The sequence below is a fragment of the Acomys minous genome (genome assembly GCF_964271855.1).
Source record: "Acomys minous genome assembly, chromosome: 5".
Lineage (NCBI taxonomy): Eukaryota > Metazoa > Chordata > Mammalia > Rodentia > Muridae > Acomys > Acomys minous.
Genome location: NC_140494.1, coordinates 77873930 through 77896286, shown reverse-complemented (window position 1 = coordinate 77896286; position 22357 = coordinate 77873930). Strand labels below are relative to the sequence as shown.

Below are 22357 nucleotides of genomic sequence, written 5' to 3'. Positions count from 1 at the left end.
TCTCATATACTTGTATATATACATATAATATATATGTAGAAAACAGATGTTTTTAAATAGCAACCTTGTGCTTCTCTTCTGTCTTGGTTGGTGACCTCATCAGGATGTGTGTAAGCAGCCACTTGGCTGGCAACCATATTTGCTAAGGTTAAGGAGTACATGACATGTTACATCATCGTGTTAAGATGACCACATATCATAAAGCAACCATTGTAAAATTCCTAGTCCTAATGAGCTCTCTGTTTATCCTTGTATCTTCTTTTTAGACTAAGAAAGCAGCAAGTCTCAAATATTCTGGGTTGGTATAGATTTTTGTATGATGATAAAAACTTAAGGTCATATTTGGTACAACATGCAATATTTGGGATTTGAGTCTGGTTGACAATATACTATATATGGTGATAAAAATTTAAGGTTATAAGATCTATTCAGATTAACAAAAGCCAACTTAGAGATTTACACCTAAGTACTTATGTCTTTGCTAATTATTTAACTAAGCATGTAGAAACAACATATGTTTGATAAATAAGATATGTTTGATTTTTTTAAGACTACACCTAACAGAGATAAAGCTGTAAAATCCTAATCTGTACACAAAGACGTGATATAAAAGCTTCTAGCTTATTGAAAAATACTAAAGATGGTTAACACATACAAGTGAATATCACCTTATAAATGATCAAATTCTTCAGTGTGTTCAGAAGTATACTTGTAGCCTGCTAAATACTAATAAATGCAAGAATCAGCTTTATTTACCTCCTGTATATCTCTTCGAATTTAAACCTAAAACAAATAACTAGAAGCAAGCTAAGTCTGTTTAGCCTATATATGCTTAATAGATCGATGGTTCTCAAATTCTTCAGGGATCTGCTGAATATGGCAGCTAAAATGTTTAATAAAAAAGCTTTTCATGGTAGAAAGACATGCAAGCTCCTGGCAGCACCCCTGGTCTCCTCCAAAAGAGATGGTGGGCACGGAAGAACTTCCACCTGGAGCTTGCTTAAGATGTGCAAAGCTGACCCTTGCATGAAAAACTGTCCTTCACCTCGCCTGCCTTCTGGACCCTGGGGAGTCAATTGCTGCTTTTTGCCTAGACAAGGTAGGCAAGTCCCCCCAAGTTCCTACTCCACAGGAAGGTCTGTCAGGTCTTCTGGGCTTGGTGGCCAAAGACTGATTCTGTCCTGGGACCTGGAGGTCTGTCCACAATGACCATGGAGGAACCTAGGGTGATTGTCCAGGTAGTTAGTAAGTCTGTCATTTTTAACAGATTCAAGAGTTGCTTAGTCTGTACCTTCCACTTACTCTGGTAAAAGGTATCCTTTTCAGGTCTATGATTGTGTTTTATAGCTAGTTTTATAGCTTTGTCAGTTTAATAGCAACCAGAGCTTCAGATGCCTTCTCGGTTCTTTTCAATATGTAAAAATCAGGCCACAGGCCTCACTTTCCTAGAGCTACTACTAGGTCTAGATGCAGTTGACCTTGTTACCAGACTCTTTTTAAAGAGATAAACTCACAAAACAGATCTCAATGTAACTTTCTACCATTCCTTTATTTAGAGAAACTCACCTTGCAATGGCTACCCTCGGTCATCAACCACCTGTATGTATCTCAGGGGAAGTGGTGGCATAGAAAAAGAGGTGTAAAGTTCATGGAAGGTCTGAGGGCATAAAAGCTTAAGATGTGTGTGGGGGGGGGGCGGTCTAAGAAGGTGTTTTAAGGTGTTTAAGTGCAATTTGTAAAGGCATAAGAAATTGTCTTAAATTGTCATATAAAAGTGAAAAATGTTTCAGATCAATTTCCCTCTCTGTGCTATTGTTACATTATGACTTCTAAAGTTCAGAGGTTTAACATTAACAATGGGGTTCTGGCAAGCGGTTGATCTAGCTCTGGTAAGCGCTGACTACTATTATCACTGTCACTAGCTCAAGACTGTAAATTTCCTTTGGTTGTCTTCTAAGTTTAGAGTTAATAATGCTTCTCATTGTGCTAATAACATCTTCCCAATCTATATCTACACCCAGCCTTCTAAACAGAGGAGTGTTCATGCTTTTAACCCACAATCATTTTGTGCCCCCAGCTTCTGCTAGGACTCCAAGGTGTGAGTCTATTGTCTTTTCTGCAATGTGGATTTCAGGACAGATTACAAACCGTGGTAATGCTAACAGATCTAAACCATTTTATCTTTTTACAGACTTAAGAAGTTCTCATAAAGGGAATGGACTTGAATCCATCTACAGTGGGTCAGGTGGAGTCCACATACGTACTCCTGTCAATCTTGTTTCCCTACCCACTTCTTATGCACGAGGGTGACATCTCTCCTCCTTTCATTGGTATTGGCACTCTCCTCTCCCAACTACCAGGACCATGGACCTAAAAGTTTCAAATGTACACCTAAGAAAAAAAAATCCCCCTGTACCTCCTTAACTTTATCTTCTGTCCTGAATATATATCTGTTCCAGCAACCTGCCAGTTCCAGGGGTTCCCTCAAAATCTACATCCTGGACAGTGTCACGAAGCTGTCCCCAGGTGTCTCAGCCTCACAAACTGCTGCCTGCATGTCCTTGGTGCCAGATGGTCCCGCAGAGCCTGGGCAGCAAGTGAGAAAGCCTGCTCTTTTAAGATGTAGCCAGCACTCCATGGTTTTGGGTCCCCAAAGATGGCACCACCCCCAGACAGCAGGACACAAACTAAAGAGTACAGTGCCCCCATCTCTGTCTCATCATCAGCCCTCGCTATTTGTGCATCTTTTATAATAAACAGAAAAGGAACGTGAGCCCCAGCCTGCCTGTAGCTACTCATTGCCAGCAGCTACATCATCACCAGTCACCAAATGCTAGACACGTACCCTTTAAAAGGTCTCCGCCATCACAGCCCTCCCTTGCTCGCTCACTCTCTTGTTCTCTCACTCTCGCTATCCTCTTGGTCTCTATCATGTCCCCACTCTGAGATGGTCTCCTTCCACTTCCCTTCCCCCAAATAAATCTCTGTGTGAGATCTGTTGCCTGATGTGATCCCAGGAGCATACCTTGGCTCAGACTCACCAAGGTACTGCTGCATAAATCCTAACAATGCTAAGTGGAGGGGTCTCTCTCAGTTCTGCAGATGGACCTCGTAGGTCCTACAAGTTTAGCAGGTTAGAATAGGGGTATTGTGTGCTTGTCCTAGGAGACAGCATAATATAGAATAAGTAACAAATAATTAGCCAAAGTAGGATTGAGAAGCAGAAGGACCCTGGCAGGTGGAAATTGCACTCTGATGCTCTAGAGATGTAAGGTACACTGAGCATGCCCAAGAGTAGGCATGGAACTCAAGCCATTTCCTCTCCCTTAAGTAGACAGTCTGCACACAGCTAGGCTGGGTCTCTGAGCACTCCAGGATCCCCATCATAGCAACACATTTTACCCTGAACTATATGTTTAAAAAAAAATGCAATGTGAAGTTCCAGTCCTTTTGAAAGCTACTATTACAGACTGTTTAGGATAATTAAATGCAAATTAACAGTCAGACAATCAAAATCGTGGTCATGTCAGATACTAATCTAGTTTATTACAAAAACATGCTTCTTAAATTGAACTGATAGTAAATAGCTAGACATGAGCAATATTTGCCTATTCAGATATGCTATAGATAAAGAGGTGGTCTTCAAAATCCTAAGAACTATAGAATATGGCGTTTAAATATGTCTTTATTATTTAAAGACTCTATGACAGTGAGATATGCCAGCTCCTGGAAGCACCACTAGGCTACCTCAAAGAAGATGATGAGCATCAATGCAGCAGGCTACCACTGGGCAAGAAACTGCCCTTGATTCAACTGCTGACAGTATGCTGTCCAAAATGGGTTAATGAGACACAAAGAAGTCTTCTTCCAAGCTTTGCAAGGACAGGGTAGGCTAGCCCTTCCTAATTGCTGCTTTAAAAAAAAAAGTCTGTCAGATACTCTGGACCAGAAAACCGAAGATGATGCTTCAACAGTTGCTGAGAGACTTGGGTGACTGTCCATGTAGCCAGATGCCTCTGTCATTTCTATAATTTTTGGAAGCTGCTTGCTCTGAACTTCCTACAGACTCAGGTAATATTTATTCCTCCTCAGGTCTCAGATGGAGTTGAAGACCAGATAGCTACAGTCTCACAACTAAGGTTAAGTTGTTTAGGATTTTTAAAAAATATTTTGAAAAGATATTTTTATGCCTATATGGAATTTTTATGTTGTTGAATGCAAGCTGTGACAGACAATGATTTGGGCACAGTACTCTGAACTCACCAAGATAGAATGGATAACAGAGTGCTTTCTCCTAAGCTGCAGAAATCAAATGGACTAGACTTTATGAATGTAATTTTAACACGGTAGTTTTCATAATTGTTTCTACTGTTTATTATTATGAGAAAGAGCCTTTTTATTTATGCAAAAAAGGGGAATATAAGGGTTTGGTCTGATACTATGAATACAAATGCTAAATTCTGGCCCCTAAGATCTGGTTGCAGTCCGCACATGCATTCCCACATACTCTGGTCTTTGTTGCGTAAACTTAGCTCCCCATTTATTTCTGATCGGTTAATTAACAAGGCTGGAAATCCTGGAACTAAGCAGAAGAGAGGTAGGTGGGGTCTGATGTCTCAGGTAGGGACCACAAGTCTGGGAGAGAAAAAGAAAGGAAGGAGGAAGATGGAGAGAAAGAACATGCCTGATGGGACAGATGCAGCCCAGACAGGATGAACACTGGCAAGTAAGGTGGGGAGTGCGGCTGGGAGACAGCCAGACTAGAATGGAAAATTAGTTTACATCGTATTGCCCAGTTATTGTGCTTAAGCTTGCTAAATACATCAATAGGTCTCTGTCTCAATTATTGGGGAACTAGCCAGAGTAGGAAAATCCTCAAGAATTTAATAAATAATCAACAACATTGCAAGAAGCTATGAGCGTGAAGCCTGGCTGGTGATGGAAACCGCAAGGTGCTGGAGATGCCAAGGTTGTGGGATTCCTAATAAGAGCTACTAACAGGTGGTAGACACAGCCCGAGAGGGAAGTGCGGTTCAGGACTTGGAGGTCTGAAAGGCACTTTGAGATCCCACATGGAGATGCAGAGTTTGGAGTTGGCCTTGCTGGGTTTTGGTCTTGCCTTGGTCCAATATTTCATCACTATGATCCCTTTGGAAAGACAATGATTACTCTGTGTCATTGTATGCTGCAAGTGTATGGTCTGCCTGTTCATTTTGATTTTACAGAGGATTACAGTTAAATCACTGCCGTGAATCTCAAAACTTTTAAACAGTATTGAGATTGTTATACACTATAGGGACTTTTGAAGTTGGACTAAATGTTATTTTTGCAGTATTATTTGGCTATAAGCCTAAGGGAGCCAGGGAGTAAAACATAGTGTTTTGAATAAGAATGGTCCCATAGGCTCATATATTTGAATTCCTGGCCAGTACAGAGTGGCACTACTTGAGACGGATTAGGGGGTGTGGCCTTGTTGGAGAAAGAATATCACTGAGGGTGGCTTTGGAGTTCCAAAAGCCTATGCCGGGCCCAGTGGCTCTCTCTTCCTGCTGCCTGCAGATCTGGGAATAGAGCTCTCAGCTCCTCTCCAGCGACATGGACACTGCCATGCTCCCTGCCACGATGCCAGTAGACTAAATCTCAGAAACTGTATTCATTGCTCATAGGAGCTACTGTGGTCATGGTGTCAAGTGTGTGTGTGTGTGTGTGTCTGTCTGTCTGTCTGTCTGTATGTGTGTGTCTGTCTGTCTGTGTGTCTGTGTGTCGAGTTTAATCTGGCTTCACTGCAAAGGGTTAGAGTCCGTGATGGCGGAACAAATGAACAGCTGGAAGCTCACGTCTTGCTGCCCAACTGTTGGGCCCTGCTGCTAGGGTGGAAGTCTGGCATTACCAGATAGCCCCTGAGCTTGGTGCTAAATGGTGGACTCCCTTCCTCTGTACCCAATCTGGGGAAACCCCAGATCCTCTAAGGAGTGTCACATGGTCCTTAAAGAGATTACAGGACCGATACTTTCCCCAATAAGAAACCGTTCAGTGTGCACCTGGGGATTCCTGGAAATACCCTTCCCGTGCTAGTGACATGTCTTGATACCTTGGCTTTCAATGATCTTTTTCCTTATCTGTAACCATATCTGGAGTTCTTCCTTGCTCCCCACCCTCCCTGCTGCCCATAAGATAATTAAGTACTTTGTTTGAAAGAACTGTGGTGCCACATGTAAGTGAAGTATCCCCGCCACTCCTAGCCCCATGAAATCACCCAAAACCCTCCCACTGCCCAAGGTCTATAATGTCCCTGATTAACAAAATAAATGCTTTCTCACTCCATTCCTCCACCCTCACTGTCTGAGACTCATCCTATATTCTGGGGAAAGAAGGGCTCCCCTTCTCTCTGGAGAATTCATTGCTGGACCTCTGTGCTCGATGGCCACTCAGGCAGCCATGTGCTGCTGGCCACTGCAACACCAGCGTGTCAGCACAGATCACTGCCACCATCTTTCTTGAACTGCTCTACCCACAGCAGTGCTGCTCGGCGAAGGCAAGCAGCCAGCTGTTCTTAAAGCAGCCACTCTGTTTGTCTGAACCAAACTGGGCTGACGCCACTGCCTCTCAGTTTCAAAGCTCTAAGCCTCTTGTTACCAGCTGTTCGCGGAGCAGCCACCAACTCGCCCGAGTCAGGCTGGGCCCTCCTTGCTGCCTGACTCAGGTTTCGGAGCCCTGAGCTTCTTTCTCATGTCAACTGGCCTGGTGCTGGCATATTGTGGAGAAAGAACTCTTTTCTCCTGCACCTTCAGCTGAAGCAGAGATCTTCTGGCCCAGATCTCGGTTCCATGTCCACTTTCTCAGCCCAGAGACTGACATTCCAGGAAGAGGCAGAACCTTTGACTCTGTGCTTCATCCTTTTCTGCCTGGAAGCTGATGGCGCTCAGATCTTCCCTCTGAGGAGCGAGTATTTCTGGCCAGGTGGTGTCAGGGACTCCTGGAAGACTCAGAACCACACACAACCACAAGGCAGAGAAACACACCAGGAACTTCATGGGTCTTTTGGTACTTCAAAGCCTGCCCCCAGTGATACACTTCCTTCAAGGCCACGGCTATTTCTTCCCAAACAATTCCAACAACTCGAGACTAATTATATGAGACGATGGGAGCCGTTTACATTCAAACCACCACAGGGGATTTACTGTATTGGAGAAGCAAAGAACCTAGACAGCTGCTCAGTAGAACATAGAAGCCTCCAAATACAGGAACCAACAATAGAGCTCAGCCTGAAGCTGAGAGCCCAGGGCTGTCTGGAGAGACGCTGTTGGAATCTGCAGTGAGAGGCTGAGGAAGCTGGAGTCTGGTGTCCCTAGGGATGGCAACAGAACAAGCACACTCAGGAAGAGTAGAGCTTGCCCCTCCTGGCTGGCATCCTCTTCTAGCTTTATCCACCTGGGTTGCCCAGCCTAATGGATGGTTCTGCCCACGTGCAGGGCATCAGCTCCCCGGCCACACCAGTCCTCCCTGGAAATGCCTCCACAGACACATTCACAAGTGTACTTTACTAATTCCCCAAACATGTCTCAATCCAGTCAAGCCAACCATCAGGATTACCCACCACAGGTGACAACATACTTAGGAAGAAACCAATTAAGGCTGAAATGCCAAGTACTGCATATGCTCAAACATATGCAAAAAAAAAAAAAAAAAAAAAAAAAAGGTCCATGGGCAGGCTAAACAAGACACTGGAGCCAGAATATAAGAATGGTTAAAGTAAGGAAAAGGAAGCATACCCAAGGCCACTTTCAGTTTGTGAATCCAAATTGAACTGGACATAGTTAGATTATTGCTCGTTGGGTGGGTCTCAGTCTGCAGTCTCAGCTAGCATGGAGTTTGCACCACAGACAAGCCTGGTCTCACATGTGTGGTGAAGTGTCTGTGTCTGCCTCTGCCTCTGCAGTTTTATCATGTGTATCATTTTTTGGGGTGTACGCTGATGTGTGTTGGTGTGTGTTCAGGGTGCCACGGCATATGTGTAACAGAACTCAGGTCTCCAGGGTTGCAGGTGACTTTACACGTTTAACATCTTTACTCACTTAGCTATCTCACCAGCCCATGCTACTGTTATGTGTAAGTTTTATAAATGGTGGCATGAGGCTTGAGCCAGCTCACACTAATCAGTAAAGTGGCATAAGCTGTGCCCACAGCATGGGTAGGTAGTTTCCAGGTAGATCCTCCATGACCTTACTTCTCTTGTATTTTGGGGGTCACCCCAGCCACCTCTATTTCACCACTCACCAGAGACTCAGAACTACTAGCCTCCCCTCTGCGAAGCCCAGGCTTGTATTTCACATGGACAGCTGACTGGCCATTTTCACCGTGGATACTCACACACTTAGCAAGAAGCTGCAAACTCGACTCGTTCAGGCCCATCCTTCCCTTCCTCTGTGTGTGTTTGTGTGCATGCACATACTTGTATACATGTAAGCATATGTGTGAAAGCTAGAAGTGAATTTGGGGTGTCATTATTCTGGCACTATTCACCTTGGGTTTTGAGACAGAACCGTTTTTCTCTGGGACCGGGAACTTAGTAGGCTAGGCTTGTTGGACACTGAGTGCCCGGAATTCACTGTCCCCAGGTCTCCCTCCAGTGGTGGGATATCAAATCCAGCCACTTAATATGAATTCAGGGGAATCTTAGGTCCTCACCCTTGAGCACAAGGCTGATTGCGCCATCTCTGCCACCCAGTTCCTCTCTTCCTCAAGACGCAGTTCTAATGTGGCTTCCTCAATAAAGAATCTCTAAGCTCCTTTACCAGGTCCAATGGACAGTAAACGGAGTACACTAGTACTCTCTAGCCAAGACCCAGTCTTTCATGTTCAGTTTTCCTCGGCATCTTGCTGTGGCTACATGGCTGTCCTTCCCACCACACTGTTAGATCCTCCAGGTCAGAAATCATTTCATTCCTAACACCATCCCTTACAGGCAGCGCAGAACCCAGGCAGGGGTCATGTCCTGTAGCAGGCAGGATACCAGGATTCAAACAAGCATTTCTCTGATACTTTATCCATTACCTAGGATCCAGGACATGAGGGCTCAGCAGTTAAGAGTACACGTTGCATATGGAGGAGGGCCAGAATTCACAGCCAAGCACCTATAAAAGCCAGGTGGAGTCCCATGAACGACTGTCACCCCACAATGAAGGGTTGGGATGGAGAGTTGCTGGGAATTCCTGGCTGCCAGCTTAGCCAAAAACAAACACAGAGAAACAACCATGAGTCTCAGGTTCAATGCAAGACACTGCTTCAAAGGAGTAAGGTGGAGATCGGCGGAGAAGGGTGTCTAGCTTCCATGAGCATACCCACCTGCATATGTGTACATATACCACACACATGTACACTTCACACAACACACCATATACATGTACCTCACACATAAACCATACGTGCTTGCGCACAAATGAAGCTAAAGAGCGCAGACCCTTCTCTTCTATAACCAGCTGTTTTCTGACTCTGCTGTCAGCTAACTACTTGGACATTTCTTCACTAGCTGATGGGTGGAGTGAAGACACAGTCCCTCTAAGGTAGAGGCATGGAACTGCTGCTGTAAGGAACTACAACTCCATGTTGACTACTTTTGTTTTTTTAGCTCTGATTTTATGCTAACTGCAATTGAGCTATTTTTCTACTTCTGTCATTCCTGCTGTGTGCTTTGTTTCAAATAAGACCCTCAGAACATGAAAGAGGATAATTAACCAGGATTTTTAAGCCACTTGAGCAATATTGTGTCTTATAAAGGAAGACTGGTAAGTAAAGTGTTTTAGAAAATACTAAATCAAAATTCTGTTAAAGCTGTTTCTAGGTAAGGCCAGGAGATGGCTTGGAGTAAAGTTGCTTGCTATCAATCTGACGACCTAAGTTCAATCATGAGTTCTGATTCCTACAAAATCTCCATGTGTACTATGGTTTGTATACACACACACACACACACAGACCCACCCACCCAAATACACACATGCAGAAAGACACAAAGACATTCTCTCTCTCTCTTTCTCTCTCTCTCTCTCTCTCTCTCTCTCTCTCTCTCTCTCTCTCTCACACACACACACACACACACACACACACACACACACACACACACTGAACAAATGAAATTTAACAAATAGAATAAAACCTTTTAAGGATGCTTCTGGAATCACCAATGGATAGATGTGCAGTCATCCTCTCAAGAAGAAGTTATATACAGCTGTCATTTGACACAAGCTTTTGAAAAAGCACTTTAATAAGACTTAAAAATTACCTTTTGGGGGTATTAATTCTGAGCTCCAGAAAGGCAAGTTGCCTTTTTAATTTTATAGACTTCTATTTTATAAGATTCATGCCATGATAAAGACAAATTCTGGCAATTACACTTGAGACTCTTGCTTGCAAGCAATGGGATTGAGAATGGCCACTATGGTTTTGTAAGCCTGAAGACCGAGCAGTAAACACCCAGATCAGAATGTGAGTCAGCTCCTGGCCCACTAGTTAGATTATTCCAAAAATTCTCTTGACATTTTGATTAAGGGTAGAGTAATAAAATACAATTTAAATTATGTGAGAAAAACAAGCATGCCATTTATATGACACCTAGTGGCTTAATTGCTAAATAAAAATTCTGAACAGCAAGTGAGTTCTGCAAAGCTCCTGGACCCCTGGCTGGATTCGCCCTGTCCTCTCCTCCTGGACCCATGGCTGGATTCGCCCTGTCCTCTCCTCCTGGACCCTGGCTGGATTCGCCCTGTTCTCTCCTCCTGGACCCCCGGCTGGATTCGCCCTGTCCTCTCCTCCTGGACCCCCGGCTGGATTCGCCCTGTTCTCTCCTCCTGGACCCCCGGCTGGATTCGCCCTGCCCTCTCCTCCTGGACCCCCGGCTGGATTCGCCCTGTCCTCTCCTCCTGGACCCATGGCTGGATTCGCCCTGTCCTCTCCTCCTGGACCCATGGCTGGATTCGCCCTGTCCTCTCCTCCTGGACCCCCAGCTGGATTCGCCCTGTCCTCTCCTCCTGGACCCCGGCTGGATTCGCCCTGTCCTCTCCTCCTGGACCCCCGGCTGGATTCGCCCTGTCCTCTCCTCCTGGACCCCTGGCTGGATTCGCCCTGTCCTCTCCTCCTGGACCCCCGGCTGGATTTGCCCTGCCCTCTCCTCCTGGACCCCAGCTGGATTCACTCTGCCCTCTCCTCCTGGACCCCGGCTGGATTCGCCCTGTCCTCTCCTCCTGGACCCCGGCTGGATTCGCCCTGCCCTCTCCTCCACAAGCAGCCTTTTGCTACATAGCGTAAGAGCTGGCTCCAGGTGGCTGCTCTCACAGCTCTCTTAAAGGCAGACACCTTTTATACCAGGCCTTACCATGGTGTCTGGCACAGAGCCAGCTCTTACTAAACACTTAATGCAAGAATATGAGGAAACATAAATAGACTCTGTGAAAAGAAAAGCATGCAGTGTTCAGAGAAACCCAGCAGAGCTAACTTAACACCCACTCTTTGAAAAAAAAGACCCTCTTCAGAACAGACGACTGCTCTTCAGGAAGGACTGGAGGATGAAGCAGAGCCCTCGCATTAGCCACTCTTGTCTTAGTATTACGTCTTTCTCCAGGATATAAGTGGTATTTTAAAAAACTGAGAAACACCAAAGAACATGAAGACAAGAACCTCAGGGCTGGAGAGATGGCTCAGTGGCTAAGAGCATGGCTGCACTTGCAGAGAACTCAAGTCCACTTCCCAGCAACCACTCTGCTGTAACTCCCGCTCCAGGGAGTTGTGCTGCCCTCTTGTGTCCTCTTCAGGCACCTGCACTCAGGTGCACACATTTTTTTTTTCCTTTTCTTCTTTTTGTAAATCACAACAATCACTAACAATTTGGTGTACTTATGATTTTTTATATAATGAAGATATAATTTTATTAGTTTTATGTCAGCATTATATTATTCTTAAAAATCATCCACATTATCAAGTTTTCTCAAAAATCTTAAAATTTTTCTTTAAAATGGTTGGGTAGTATTTTATCTTGTGGAACATTATAGCATAGTGTAGTTCTCAATGTAGTGAATACTGTTTGGTAATCTTTTTTTAAATTATTTTTTTTATTTAGTTATTCACTTTGCATCTCAATTGTAGCCTCCTCCCTTCTCTCTTCCGTCCCTCCCTCATCCCCCATCCCTCCTCCCCTCCCCCTCCAGCCCCCCGCCCCCACCCCCGCAGCAATTCCGAGTGTCACCGTACTTCCTCTTTCAGTGTCCTGGGAAGACAGCCACACCAAGGTGAAGTGATCAAAAGGCATGCAACTGAGACCACGTCAGAAACAGCCCTCACCCGCTTTCTGGGGGACTCCCATGGAGGCTAAGCTGACCCGTCATACACATATGTGTAGAGGGTCTAGGTCTAGTCTACGCTTGGTCCTTGGTTGGTGCTTCAGTCCCCGGAAGCCCCTCTGGGCCCAGGTTAGTCGGGACTGTTGGTCTACATGTGGCACTCCTGTACCCCTTCTAGACTTATATGGCGACAGACACTTACCTTCCTGTTTCATTCACTTCCTGTCCACTGGTCCAGATTAGAGCCTGGGATACAGTCCAAAGCACAGGATTTGAGGTAAAAGAGACGAAATGTTCTGAGGCTTATGATAACTTGTCAGATTGCTTAGTAGAAAGGATATGTCCTTTTATGTCCCCATCAGCGTCAGGAGAGAACACCTCGTGCACCGCACCCCACCCAGTACCCTCATCGTTTCCTGATTCGGTGAGATGCACTGTAAACGGATGCTTCCACTGACTCTTGGCTCGGAAATCCTTCTCCACCCATAAGCTAATGGTAAGATGGCTGGTCAGGGAGACCTCGGCATTCATCTTCTGGTAATTAGAATTGTGCAATTCGTGAAAGTCAGTTTTGGAGCACTGCTTCCCCTTAGTGGGCTTTGTGATGATCAGGGCAGGGCTGGCTCAGAGGTACTCAGTAAAAGTTTGGGGTTTTGTCTTATTACTTTAGACTAGAAGCTAAGGCCTCATACACTACTGGGTATTTTCCTAGTGCCGAGTGCACAGCTGGTGTTCAATACCGAAGGACAAAGCTACATATTCGTGTTACGGTTTCCATCTGACTGTCTCCCAGAAGCTGCTGTGTTGAAGGCTTGGTTCCAATACAAGTGTGCCAAGGTGAGGCTTTGGAGGATCTGGGACTGGGAGGGATCCATCTTCATCAGGGAGTTAACCTGGTGTGGTTAACTCATCTTCATGGGAGATGGTAGAGACTCTGGAAGGTGGGACCTGGTTAGAGGAGGCAGGTCACTGAAGGACATGCCCTTGAAGGCTCTATTTTGACCCTAGCCTTTCCAGCCACCATGAAGTGAGTTTTTCCCACTGCACATAGCTCCATGATGTCCTATCTCTACATAGGCCTCAGATAATAGAGCTAGTGAGCCACGGACTCCAGTATCGGAAACTGAGACAATACACTTCTCTTCCTTAAATTGATGTCATATTTTGTCAATGGTGGAATGCTCACAGACAAGCAAGGCTGAAATGCCACTTAAAGGTGGATTTTACTGCTGACAAAGCCCTAGGTTGATTAGCTATTTGCATTTCCAGTCTACCATTTTACCTTCATACCCTTCTGAATGGGATAATTTGTTACTAAGTCTTTGACTACAATCTCACACCAACACTAACACCAACACTTCACATCCAGGAGTTTGTCCTAAAGGAACAAGGCAGTTGTCCATAAACACACACACACACATACATATTGTTAAGTCCACCAAGCCAAATCATCATGGCCAAATTAATTAAAGCAAGCAACTAATTAAAGCAAGCTTTTTTATTCCTGTACAATGGCTGCCTCCCCCTAAGGCAGGGTTTGAGAGGTTAACATTGGATGTGAGGAAGACAAAGCTCAGGGTTAAAGAGTTTCCAGATGGGGAATTTTATGGGCAAAATAAGCAGGGTTACAGGAGCAGAATCCTAAGCAGAAATAGTTAGTCCTAACAACCTCCTGAAACAAAGACATGGTGGCAAGGTGGGCACAACAAGGTGGTAACAACAGGTCATAATAACCTTTAGAAACAAGGTAGGGTTACAAGGTGGTTGTAAACATCTTTTTGAGACAAAAGCATGGTTGCCAGTTTCCTGGAAGACAGTACAGAGCCATTTGTAGTTAAGGTTACAGGTGGGGCATAGCCCAATCCTTGAGAAACACAGGTTTAATGACAAACAGGAATGAACTTGGTTTGTGTTTCCTCTAAGATGGAGGCAAGTTGGTTTTGTAGAATACCACAGTTTTACTATTTAGGGAAAAACAATAAATGTGATTTGGGTAGAAAAGCGAACCACAGAAACATCTTGTGGAAAATCACCATTAAATAAGTTTTTAGCCGATGGGGATATTAACCTGTCTCCAGAATTCCTAAGCCCCCATCAAATACAGACTATCTACACCAACTGGAAGCTGTTTACGCCTTCAACACTCATGAGAACTTGAAGGGGCCACCCACGGTTCTAGCACGGTGTTTAATATGAAGCCTGTGCCATTGGAAATGCTTTTCTCTAAGAGATTGCCCTCTCCTTATTCATGTTATATGGGCCTTGAGACATGACTTGTGTTCATAGGAGCTTTGACTTTCTTTTCTGCATAGTTGATGCTCATATTTATTTCTGGATTTGAGGCTAATATTTTCACTTTTAAGTCATGATAGGTTATATTACAAGCCACTGGCAGAAGTATGGTTATATGGGAAGACCAGGACTGGTGTGGTGGAGCATATCTGTAATCTTTGATACTCATAAAGGAAAGCCCATAGCAGTTTGATGCTTACGGCTGGCCGGGGCTGCACTGTGAGACTTTGTTTTAAAAGTGAGGTAGGGATGTGGCGAAAGCTAGCTGAGCAACAGCATGCAGCTGAGTCCTGACTACAGATGTAAGGTGATCATCTACCTGCCTCCGGTTCTGTGGCCACGCTTCCTCTGCATGATGCACAGTATGCTCTTAAGCATCCTACATCTTCCAGATGTCTTCTGCCAGACAGTGGATCAGAGATGAGAAAAGCAACTGATACATCAGGGTCTCAAGAGAAAAAGGGAGGACTGAAGGGCTCTAGCAGGTCTGCGCATGGCAAACAGTGCTGGCAGGCCTTGCCCTTCCCCCCTCCCTCTCCATTATAAACCATAACTTACATCACCAAGGTCCAGCTACCAAAGTATTGAAGTCCAGCAATCAAAAGCCCCCCCCCCTTTGACTACACTAATTAACATGGCCAATCAAAACATGCCACCACATCTAGCCTAATCGAACACAGACCTCCTTTTCCTCTTAAAAATCACACCTGCAAGGACATTTGCTGCTGTTCTCTGCCTGAGTCAGAAACCAGCCACTTTACTTTGTTCCCCCACTTAATAAAAGATCTGTGAAAAATAGGTGTTTGGGTGTGGCCTGTGCCGAATCCAGGGTCCAGGAGGGGCTGTGGAGGTCCCTTCAAGGACAGCAGTGCTTCACCCAACTGGAGCGAGGGAAGGATGCTATGTGATGCTTCACAGAGAGGGAGGGGAGAGTTCAGTGCTTCGCAGGGGCAGAAGGGAGGGAGGGTACAGTGCTTCAGACAGCTGGAGGGAGGGAAGGACTCAATGTTCACACAGCTAGAGGAGGCCATGAGAAACTACATAAATCTCTCAACTGCATTGTGTTGGAAATGGGCAAATGAACATCAGCAGGACAGTGGGGCTGACAGCATTTCATAGGGGAGTGGAAAGAGTCCAGTCAGGATGGAATGCTGCTAAGCCCACACTACAAGCTTCAGCCCTGGGGAACACAATCATCTTCTGTCAAAGGAAATGTCTATAAACTCTGGGAAAAAGACCAAGGTTTAAATTAAACTAACTGCAACTGGCAATAGTTATGAACCATAATAAAACTGAAACACATGAGATTTTTGCTAAAACCTTGTATTAGGTCACAGCAGTACACGTAATTATTAAATGTATTTGAAATTCTAAAGAGCCAAGAAGTCCCAATGCAGCTTTTAAGAATAAAAACAAAAGTAGCAAAGAACAGTCTCTCAATTAAACATTTATTATAAAACTACACTTAATTAAATTCAAATAGGCCTTCCTTGAGGAAGGAATAGAGTTTAAAAACATTATTAGTGTATAACGGAGACAGCCCCGCAGGACACAGAAAAGAGTGGCCATCTCAGGACACAGAAAAGAGTGGCCATCATAGGATGGACACAGGAAAAGAATAGCCATCTCAGGAAGGGCACAGGAGTGATCATCTCAAGACACACACAGGAAAGAGTGGCCATCTCAGGACACACACAGGAAAGAGTGGCCATCTCAAGACACAGGAAAGAGTGGCCTCCTCAGCAGAAGGTGCTGGGTGAATCATCTCTATGTGGGATAAAACAAATAAAACATGATCCCACCACACACCACATCTAAAAATCAATTCCCAGTTAAACAATAAAGTGTAAAAGGCAAACTTTAGACTGACTCCCAGAGGCACATACAAGAGTCATGACTTTATGGCAGGGATGTCTTCTTAAACAGAATAGAACATTAATCGTTAATAAACTGAACAAAATCCAACTATGAAATTAAGCTGTAAAGACGTAGAAACAGAAGCTAAATCTGACTGCACTGAACAGTTATTAGGGCTGCTGAGATGGGTCACTAGGTAACCAGCCAAGCAACTTGAGTTCAATGGCCAGGATTCTCATGGTAGGAGAGGACCAACTCCCGACCTCTCTGCATACAGGCATAGGAACAGCTTTCCGAAAGGACTCTAGTAGTACAGAGAATATTCCCAGGGACTGACACATGTGAGTATATGAAAATCTGCCAGATGTGTATCAAAGGAAACAGTTACCAGAATGAAGAGACAGCTGACGGAATGGGAGAACAAAATCGTGCCAAGCACACCAGACAGGGAACTGCTATCTATAAGACAGTGTGAAAATTAAACTCAAAAATCCCAAACCATCCAGTGAATAAACGGGTTAAGCAATCCGTGGCCCGTTCTCGATGCAAAGAAACAGAAATGCACAATAAAGAAATAAAATTCCATCTCACACCCATCAAAATAGCTACCACCAAGAAAACAAAGGCCAACACACACATGCCGATGAGGGTGGGGGAGAGGGGCCTCACTCACTGCTGGTGGGAACGTAAGCTGGTGCAGCGCTGCAGCAATCAGTGGAAGTTTCTCGAAAGCTAAAATAGAACTAGTCCATGGCCAAGCTGCATTCTAGAGTCCTGAACACTCATGTTCGTTGTTCCACTAGTCACAGTGGCCAGAAATTGAAACCAGCCTAGATGTCCATCACAGATGACTGGATAGCAAAAGGGCACATATAGACGAGATAATACATTCACAGGAAAACTGATGTGACTGGAAACCAGTTGAGTAAAATAGGCTAGAAAGACAGGTGTGTTTTCTCTTGTATGTGGAAGCTATAATTAAAGGTGTGTGTGCATGTGCATACATGCGTGTAGATCATGAAACTTGAAAGGATTATCAGGGAAGAGAAGAAGAGATCTTCAAGGAAGAGAAAAAATAGGGTAATGGAATACGTGTGTTAAGAAGGCTTTAAGGCCCCAGCACTCAGGAAGGCAGAGGCAGGTGGATCTCTGCGAGTTTGAGGTCAGCCTAGTTTACAAAGCAAGTCCAGGGCAGCTAAGGCTACACAGAGAAAGCCTGTCTTGAAAAAAACAAAACAGCAAAAACCAAGCAAACAAAAGGCTCTAAGAGGCTAAACAGGGACGGAAGGGAACCACTGGAGGGAATGTATCTGGGGGCATCTGGAAGTATCTGTAGATAGGACATAATGTGCCTACGTGTGGATGTACCTGTGGATAAGACGTACATGAGCCTATGTGTAGCTATATCTGCAGATAAAACACACATGTAACTATGTAAAGATATATCTGTAACACTGACATACATAAAAATAGGGGAAAAATTAAGATTGAATGTAAATGAGGGATTAAGTCCACTATTCTCACTTACTCACTGTAAAATAAATATTTCAAAAATGTTAAGGGCTAAAGTATAACTCAATGGTAGAATCTGTTTGACATGTAGGGGGCCCTGAGCTCTATCCCCAACAAAACTAAAGTTTTAAAACCCTCATGTGGAATCAAAGCACCAGTGTAAAGCTTAGGGGTCAACACTGAGATCTGAAGCCACTGGAGTCTTCAGGGCTGAGGGACAAGCAGATATGACTAACTTCAGATAAGCACTTACTATAAAATATACTTTATTTCCTGGGTCATGTCGAAAAGAAATACAGTGTTGATGCCCACTCTATTAGCGATACCTTTATTTATTCATATATTCCCTGGCTCTAGAAAAATGTACTCTGTAGAGTCAGATATCTGCCACCATCACTTCCAACACATTAACAAGTAGAAGGCATTTTAAAGAATGTGGTATGGGAAATACTTCCTTTTAAAAAGGCTGTAACAAACTTGAAACTAAACAGGCCTTGTGATAAGGTTGTTATTAAAATAGTAAAATACGAATTGTCAGATTTTACCAATAAAGATGTAGGAGCCAGATGCTGGGGTGAAAACCTACTAGCTCAGAGAGGCAGAGAGAGCATGCAGCTGATCTTCCTACTACTCAGCTGATGTACCAGAAAGAAAAAGCCAAAAGCCCCTTCTTAAATACCCTTCACTCAAAGTTCCTCTTTTCTGTTTAATCCCTGTCAACTGGCTGCTTGCTCTACCACCTCTTGACCTAGGGCTAACTTTATTTAATCCTGTTACAGAAAGCTCTTCGATTAAAGGTGTGTGCTGAGCTACTGCACAGCTAGAAACAGGTTTTATAGTTCACAGTCTTGGGGTTCACAATGGGATCAAATATCCCGTAACATGAAAAGGCAACTTAAGCCGCCACCAGGGCTGCAGGGCAGCTGACAGCAGTGCATGTGGGACTCAGCGCCTCACTGCCAATGCCCACAGCCCTTTAAAAGCTGCCCCCACTTCTGACACCCAGGCACTGCACGCTTGACACTAACTGAACAATGGCATTTAAGTCACCTGTTGGGAAACAGTGTGGCTAGTCCTAAAAATAGGCAATGATAGTTTAATATAGAGGGAGATGTGGAAAAGGCAGATGCCACGGTGAGCATGGAGCTTGGCAGGAAGGTAGATTCTAATCCAGCGCAGTCTTAGCTGTTATGTGAAAAGGATCAAGAACCAAGTATCTAACTGTTGAGAGGTTGGAGCTGAAGGGAGGGATACAGTGAAACACACACATGTTGCTATGATTTCCACGTCTGGACTTTGGAGAACTTCATGAGGTCTAAAATTGTTCAGAGCCAGCCCAGGGTCATTCAAGGCTAAAAGAATCTACTGGCTAAGGAAAAATACTGATGCCTCGTTCCAAAGCTAACTTCCTCCTTTCAGCCTCTGCATAACTTCCTCCTTTCACCCCCTGCAGATAGATATTGTTTAGCAGGTTAGCTCGGGACTTTCTGAGAGATAGTTAGCTAAGATAAGATAAGAATTGTTCCGAGATGAACCACAGGATGTTCCTCTGATGGCATCATCTGGAGGCATTCTCGACCCCCCCCCCCTCGCTGCTTAGCCCCTGCCCCCACCCCATATAAGCTTTTGCTTTTGATTCAATAAACAGATCTTGATAGGAACGCTACTTCTCACCTCTCTCTTTTCCGTCCATCTCTCAGGTATGGCTCCCCTCGCGACCCCATAATTACTGGTCCTGCTGGACTGGACAAGTGGCGCCCAACGTGGCCACGAGGTACGAGCTCTCTACCGCGACAGAAACCCTTCGTGGGCAATAGTTCAGAACACCGCGGTCAAGTCTCTCACCGAGGTCAAAAGTACCTCCGATTGTCTCCGGTGCAGGCCTGCCGCTCACAGGACCTCTCTGCACTTCAGTAAGTGTTCAACTCTGTCAATACGATGGGTAAAAGTCTCTCAAAGGAGGCGCAAGTTATTCACCACCTTAAAAATTGTCTCAGGGAAAGAGGAGTTAGAGTTAAGAAAAAAGAGCTTGTACGTTTTTTCTTATTTGTTCCCCAAGCCTGTCCTTGGTTTGTCATTGATGGTCCTAATATTAATCCTGACCGCTGGGAACGTGTTCGTCAAGAATTAGACTCCTATTCTTCCCAACATGGTCCTGAGACCATTCCTCTTCAAACTTTTAACTACTGGACTTTGATCAAAGATCTTATCTCTTCCTGATGCCCCTGACATTTCTTCTGAGGTTGCTTCAGCTGAGGCCTTCATTCGGCCCTTATCTCGTTCCGCCTCCCTGGCTTCCCTGGAGTCGCACGGCTCCAAGTTGTTACAACCCCTAAAATCCCCCTGCCCTTCTGTTGTCGTAGACATGGGGGATGACCCTCCCACCTCCAATAAGCCTTTATATCCTTCCCTGTCCAATCTCTCTCTAGCGGATGATGTCCCCACAGACCAGGGCCCTGCAACCTAGGCTTATCCTGTTGTTAAGACAGTCCCCACCTTGGATGATTTAAGCCCCCTTAGAAGAAGAGGCCGCCAAGTACCATAACCCAGATTGGCCGCCCCTTTCGTGCCCGCCGCTATTCTTCAAAAACAAGGCAAGCGACACTGCCTCCCAGACTTCTTGCCCAAGTAAAACATGCAGCCTGGGGGCATGGCGCGCTCTACCAGGGAAGGGCTCTCTCACCACCCCGTTAACCAAAGTAGTTCAGGGCCCCCATGAACCTTAAAGTGATTTCATTGCACGTCTATTTGAGACCACAGAGAGGGTCTTGGGGCCAGACGAATCTGAAAATAAGCTTTTAAAACAGCTTGCTTGCGAAAATGCTAATGGTGCCTATAAAACCGCCTTGCACGGCCATCCGAGGGGTAAGGAAATTAATGATTATATCAGACTCTGTGCTGATGTTGACCCCTTTGCCCATAAGGTATCCCAAAGTGTACATCTGGCAATAGGAGCCGCCCTCCAGGCGGCCCATTCTGGCCCCAGGACCTGTTTTCGCTATAAGCAGCCCAGTTATTTTGCTAGGCAATGCCCTGTCTCGGCCGCCACCACTGGTCTCCCCGACAAGGCGCCTTTGCCTACCTCGAGCGTTGCACCAGGAACTGTTTGCCCACACTATAAACGCGGAAAACATTGGGCAAACCTTTGCCATTCCAAAACCGATATTCAAGGTAATCCTTTGCCTCTACCGCAGGAAAACGGATGGAGGGGCCAGCCCCGGGCCCCGAGACCCATACCTTTTTGCCCAGCCTCGGGGACACAGACAGGCTCGACGCAATCAGTCCCCGTACAATCAGCCCCACCTCCTCGCTCTGCCGAGTCACTGCAGGGAGCGCAGGACTGGACCTGTGTACCTCCACCGACACAATATTGACCCCTGAAGACGGTGTCCAGGCCCTCCCTACTGGGATATGTGGGCCTCCGCCCCAAGATATGTTATTTCTTATTCTTGGCAGAGCCTCAACTACACTCAAGGGTTTGACTGTTCACCCCTCCCTTGTAGACAGTGATTATTCTGGGGGAAATAAATGTATTGGTCAATGCTCCCTCTGGCCCCGTGACCATTGCTAAGGGACAGAGATTGGCCCAAATCAAGTCTTAGAGAACCTGCGGTCTGATACTGATGAACGCCACCCAACAGCCACTGGTACACCCCATACCACCCTGTTTCAACCCACTGTACCTCTCGGTCCCTCACCTTCTGTTAATATTATCCTGACCATGGTTAATGAATCCTGGTCTGCCCTGCACGCTGTCTGTCCCGACCTTGCAGATGATTGTTGGTTATGTTGTCATGCTTCCCCACCCTTTTATGAGGGCATTGCTATCCTTGACAATCTTACTGCTACTAACGACTCCTCCCTGGTTCGCTGGAACCCGGAGGCCAGGGAAGGCATGACCCTGGCCCAAGTCTCAGGCCTGGGGCTCTACATCAGGGGACTCAGGATGCATTTACCCTCCGTTATTTCCCCTTTGTGTCATCAGACCCTTGAGGTCAATGGTGGCTCCACCTACCTGGTAGCCCCAAGATACCTATTTGGCATGTTCCACTGGCCGTTTATTGTGGTACAGCCCTTCCTACAACAATATGATTACTGTGTGCTTGTTCAGCTACTTCTTCGATTAACAGTTTATTCTACAGATGAATTTCTCAACTTCTGGACTCCTCCAGGTACACCGTCCAGGGTCAAACGTGAGCCTATTACAGCCGCAACCATCGCAGTTCTACTGGGGCTCGGGGCTGTCGGAGCCGGGACGGGCATTTCCTCTTTAGTGATCTCCAATCAAAACTATCACCAGCTTAGTGCAGCCATAGATAAGGATATTGCTGAAATACAGGTTGCTATGGCAGCTTTAAAAGATTCGC

The 22357-nt window shown here is 45.4% G+C and overlaps 1 long non-coding RNA gene across 1 annotated transcript in view; it reads left to right on the top strand.

Moving 5' to 3' along the window:
• LOC311597163 overlaps window positions 1-22357 on the top strand; it is a 24822-nt gene extending 2465 nt beyond the window's left edge. Inside the window, exon 3 of the long non-coding RNA XR_014779125.1 lies at window positions 19691-22357. This is a non-coding gene — a long non-coding RNA (uncharacterized lncRNA). The remainder of the gene's footprint in view (window positions 1-19690) is intronic.